Here is a 6,342-nt window from a genome sequence, read left to right as displayed (position 1 = left end):
ACAAAGAATCTTAAATTTCGTTTTCAGAGTTTCAATTTCCAGATGAAGGGTCGTCAAACCTATTTGTTTTGTTTAGGTTCTTTATTTGAAGAAAATTTCGTCTACTTATTCATGGAAAGCAATACATTTTTACTTTTTACGTCGTCAATAGTTTTTAGACTATTTTAATCATTTAAGGAACAAAGAAGCGGGTTATCCTTACTAATAATAAAGCTGAGAGTCTCTCTGTCCGGAGGATGTCTGGATCTCTGTGACGCGTATAGCGCCTAGACCGTTCGGCCAATTTTCATGAAATTCGGCACAGAATGAGTTCGTAGCATGGAGGTGTGCACTTCAAAGCGATTTTTCGAAAATTCGATGTGGTTCTTTTTCTATTCCAATTTTAAGAACAAAAATATCATAAGATGGACAAGTAAATTGCGAAATTATCATAACGTGGAACCGTAACATGGGCACCAGCCAATTGGAGAAATACGAAATTATCATAACGTGGAACCGTAACATGGGTACAAGCCAATTGGCGAGAAAATTCGCCATACATTATTTGTAAATATACAGACAAACCAAAAGACCTTATAATTTTTCTATTACGGGCAAAGCCGTGCGGGTACCACTAGTATATTATATATGGATAACACTTTTTTTTTTCCATCCTTTCTTTTAAGCAGTTGTGTGTAAAGCGTAGTTAAATACTTTAAACTACTCCAATGTTATAAAATTCAACTAACATTTAGGATTCTAATCTGATCTGAGTGTAATTTTAATTGAGTAATGTTAAGGGAGAACATTCATTTAAACCTTGTATTTTGGCAATTAGCCTCCACACATTAAAACAATTATAATTCTTTTGCTAAAATTGTTTATGGCACATATTATAATTATTCATTTTTTTTTATAAAAGTTCATCTGTCCGACATTTAAGTAATCAGAACTGTCAGCTAACTGAAATTTATTCATCCCTCCCTCTCAAAGAAAAGATTGAAAGAGAAAGGCATATACAGGAGTGCCTCCCCCCCCCCCCCCCACACACAAAGGGAAAAATACCCTTCAAAATTTCAATGGCAGTCTGCGCCATGAGCCCCCCCCCCCCCAGGTGGACACTCCTGGCATATATTCCAAACACATTAAATACCACTTTATCACTTCCGTTCACATAATTTTCTCCGTTAAAAAATTAACAAGGAAGAATACAATTCAAAACAACTTTCATCAGGTAGTAAAGCGATCTTATTCCTTTTACTCGAACATTTTCTCTGCAATATCTGAATCTGGGAAACTTGAAATTTAGTTTTATACTACTAGCGACTGAGATCCTTATTCTTTTCTTGAAAAATTATCACTTTGTTTAATTCCATAGTGTTTTTTCTCTCTTTTTGCAGAATTGGATTATTTTTCTAGTTTTTTGTCTAACTGTCACATAAATTTGCATGCATTCATTTCTAACTAGCTACTTTTGTTTGGACGTATGAAACCTGAAGATAATTTAAAATCTTTCTTCTATTACTTATTTTTTATCCTCTAATTTGTAAAATAATCGTAGGTGATGTGTGTGCTTTTTGCAGCTGAATGCATTACTTGTTTTTGTCTATATTTATTTTCATTTAAATAGTTGCCCAAGTGGTTTTCACTTCGAGTCCTTTTAGACACCTTTTCAGTGCACCAGCGAACCTTGCCATTTTATTCAGTGAATGGTGAGTCTCTCCCCCCCCCCCCCCCCCCTCCATCAGAATATGGCAACCTTTATTCTCCACATTTTCCAGATCTCTTCTGAATTTTTTTAGGGAAAAACTCATAATTTTTTTTGCTTTGCGATTTTGGGATTTTGGCAGGTACGTTGCAATTACTTAAATCTCATCCAATCATCCAACTACAAAAATATTTACTCTGTTCCAAACAGGCATGAGAAATGTTAAAATGCGTTTGATTTGCCAATTCAGAAATAAAAACAACTAGAGTAACAAAAAATTTATTATGATGTACAAAAATTATGACTATAATACAATTGCATACAAATCCATGCACATTAAAGAAAAAATACATTAAAAATGAGCTTTTTCAAATCTTTGCACCAATTGAAAAATTACAAATATGCAGTTCCTCCATTATAAAATCACAGCAAATCTACGATCTAATTCTGAAAAAAATACTATAATGTAAAATAGAAAGAAAATTTTGGTACCGTCAATTAAGGCAATTTGTTATATAGGCACTCTGCTTGCAAAAAGCATATATTGATTATTAACATTTCATTTTCTAGTTAAATGCTAATAAAATGCTTCCACAACAATTCATTATTTCAGTAAAAATGCTAAAAAAAAAAAAATTCCAGTTTAAGATCCATGTAGTACTTCATAAGTTTTCACTCATTTAAATAGACATTTGAAATTTATGAAAATGCTGTCACAACCTACTCTGATCATAGAAGAAACACCTATATCTTTTTCAGTTAGAAGAAATATCAACTAATTTCAAAACTATATAGCTTTTTAGCCACAAAATATATAAGTAATAATGCAACAAACATAAAAAGTCAGAGCAGTTTTTACATTTTAAGGAAGCGTATGCATAAGAAATATTGCAGTATAAATATAGTAACTAGTTGTTAGAAATATTCAGAACATAAAATAAACGAATAGTTATTGGCACTTTAGTTTCCACTTAAAAAAGAGCAATATATACATTCATATATAAAAAGATGGCACAAAATATAAATAAAAACTAAAGAAACAAAATGCTACAAATGTACAAATATGTACAGTAAAAATATCGACAAAAAGTATTTCCTGAGGATTGAGAACTGGGCACTTGTCAAGATGCATAACTATTTTATACCATCCATTACGCCAGATATTTAAATCATTATTGTTGAATAAATGCAGTTTTTAAACAAATAAGACTTCAGCACAGCTATTTATTTATTTGATAAAAAACAATATAATGAGTACAGTACTTTAAAAAATTTATAGATAAATATACTGAAAACAATCAAGGACAGATAAAAAACTTCCACATATTCTTAGGGTAAATTTAGTTTCAAGTTTTATTATTTTTTACCTCAACTCCTCAACTTTTAGCAGGGAACCTTAAAAATATCATGACTTGCTATCTGGTACAAGCAGTGTTAAAGCTATAACAGCAGAAATCAAAATTATTCAAATTAACTAAAGGTTGTGTATACTATATATAATATATATATATATATTTAAATCTTCAATTTGCTAATCACATAATTAGAATTTTACTGAATGACAATGAAAATAATGAAAAAATGTGTGTGCATTATTGACTTCAACTTGCTGCAATCAACAGTTATGGAGTAGAGAAGTTGAAAATATACAAAATAGCAAAATACTCCGAGTAAAATTTAATGATTGGATTTATTAAAATTACTATACAAATTGACAAGTACCTTTATGAAAGTAAACAATTCACTCGTCATTTTTCAAAGTTTATTCTGAGATTCAGAAAATAATTGAGCAAAAATAAAACAACACAAGAAAAGTTGAAAATAACATTCATTGTGAAAAACAAGTTCAAAACAAACTGCATTATCAATATCTACAAAGCAAAATAGTAAAAAAACTAAAGATTTGAATGCATTTACAGCAGCACTGGCACTAGTATAGTTTAAAAGAAAGCACAATAAGACAAATTTGGTTTAAGAAGAATATTTTAAATAATGAAATCATCAAAATAGATGTCTAGCAACAGAGTTGCACTGATTAAGGAGTTTACTTTAATCTTGTTAAACATATTTTGACAGATAATGCATTTCTAAAATGTAAAGTTGCTTAAACTGATGTTTAAGTTGTTTTGTTTGAGAACACAATGCAAAAAACCTTCTTGGACAAATATAAAAAACTTTTTTAAAAAAACCATTTTAAGTAGAAAACCATTTGTTCGTAGCAATATCACATTGATTATAAATAAGATCTAGTAGTGTATGGAAAAATAAATAAATAAATAAAAAGAAGAGTTTAAAAAATCGATAACTGTGCAACTATATTTCTGAAATTATAGTCTCTAAAAAAAGTTTATCAAAAGAATTTTGTCAAGTATAATATTCCTGATAAATTGACCAGCTTTATGTGTCTCTGGTACACACAGCACTTCAGCGAAAAGGAGTTTTGTTTTATCTTTTCCTTAGATCAAAGAATTTTTAATGTTATAAATCCTTAACTATCTTCAGATCTACAATAAATAAATACTATTTATATTCTCTATAATTAATGCATATGGTACAACTCCAACTAAGAAATGATATTTTTTGTAACTTGAAGTTTAGTGGGCATGATGTAAAACTAAGTCAAAATTATGACTACATAAACATACTGTATGCGTCAATCATACAAATTCAATACAGTTGAACCTCATTAATTCAATCATGCTTAAAACGAATTACTGCTAAGACAAACTACATTTTCAATCCATCATATTGCTTGCTGCTAATCAGACAAGACAGATTGATTTCAATGTTCCCTTTGAGTTACTTTTAACAAGGTTCGATTGTATTATGCATTTTTCAGAAAGAAAGGTAATTGCAGAAAAGTAAAACTGTTCCTTAAACATACTTTCAGCAGTTAGTTACCACCCCTAAGTCAGGGATAAGGCAGAACTACATGCAATATACCGACAGTTTGGTTATCCCACCCAGAGACGGCAGTTTCGAGTTTGTTATGGGCTCATCAGTCTGGAATAGGGATTAACCAAGCTCAGCTTCAATGAAATGACATCAGCTTCTAGCTCAGTTATTTATTCCCTATTCCAGACTGATGAGTCCATAACAAACTTGAAACTGCAGTCTCTGAATGGGATAACTGGGCTGTAGGTTTATTGCATAATTTCTTTCCTCTGATTTTGTTATAATGTACCTTTCTTATAATTCAATTTAACAATGACAGTAAAAAATATGCATATTTATACTTATACGTAAATGTACACAGAAAATTAAATTCATAAATGATATCAAAATCTTCAATTTTAAATAGAAATTATGTTTTGCATTTTATCATCATTGATGTCTTAGTCAATAAAAAGCCTGGTATCATTTTTTAATCTCAATATGCTACGTGTGTACCATTGATCACGGTGCTGATTAATAGAATAATTATCACAATACAGTTTTTAAGTTTAAGGTAACGTTTTTAAACATACACAGATGTCAGAAGTAAAAAACATTGAAAAAGTTCAGTTTTTTTTTACGATATTGAAATGGAATGATAATGATGCTTAAAGATAGGAAACAATACAGTTTAAAAATATTTCTTTGAATGCATCAAATGGAAAATAAGCTCATAAAATTTATTATAAGGAACCATTTCTTTTACCAAAAATGTTGCATTTTATACAAAATTCATTGTATTCTAAAAATTTGAACTTTGCAGCCTGTAGAACATATTTTTTTTTTTTTTTTTTGAAAAATACTATTTATTTCTTTACCTGTTATAGTCACTAATAATCAGACATTTTATGACATTTCAAAGATTATTTTAAGGTACTAAGCCTAAGCTATTGCATTAAGCAACACCTCTTGTATACTAAATGCCTATCGCATTTGTCTCAAAAAAGTAAACTGCTCATATATGGTAATAGTCAGGCGCATGGCGCCACTCAACAATGACAATGCATCCAAATAATTCAAATTTTTTGAAATTAAAATTAAAAAACTAACCAACTATTGATTTCTCTGCCATTACTTTCAAAGAACTCAGATGGCAATACAACTCGTTCCTCTTGGAGTTTGTTTTTGTTCAGTGTTAAAAAGAGAAAGTGATGGGCATTTAGCATTACAGAGGCATTGCTTTAAGTTGTTGAATTTTCGCAAAATTCGGAATGCCACCTTTTTTTCTCAAAAACTGTTACTCAAATTTAGTGTTCAATACGTTTCTAAAGTTGTACTGCATAGGTTCTTTCACTCTTGATTAGTAGAAAATTCTTTTTGAAACATTACATTTCATGGCTTTTAAAAGTAACTTTAAAATGAAGGGGGAATTTTAAAAAATTCTAAAGTTATTTATTATTTTTGCTGCTCATTGTTAACTTGGAGACTTAACTACATTGTTACATTGACTTAAAACAAAACAATGTTACTCAAATATGAGATTGAAGTTTTAATAGTTGCCATTAGCAAAATTTAAAGAATTGAACAAAATGGATCGGTTGAAAAAAAAAATTTAACAATGATAAATGAACTTGATTTAATTACTTTACATCTTTAAGATACATTTATGTGACAATAGTTTTCCAATCTTCGTTTATAATAGTAATAAAAAACTAAAACATATTACATTTTCTGAAAACATATCATACACAGCATAATTATTGTATTAAGTCATAAAGCAG

The sequence above is a fragment of the Uloborus diversus genome, chromosome 4 (assembly GCF_026930045.1).
Source record: "Uloborus diversus isolate 005 chromosome 4, Udiv.v.3.1, whole genome shotgun sequence".
In the NCBI taxonomy this organism is placed as follows: Eukaryota; Metazoa; Arthropoda; class Arachnida; order Araneae; family Uloboridae; genus Uloborus; species Uloborus diversus.
The sequence above is the reverse complement of the archived record's forward strand: the minus strand, read 5'-3'. Positions refer to the sequence as shown.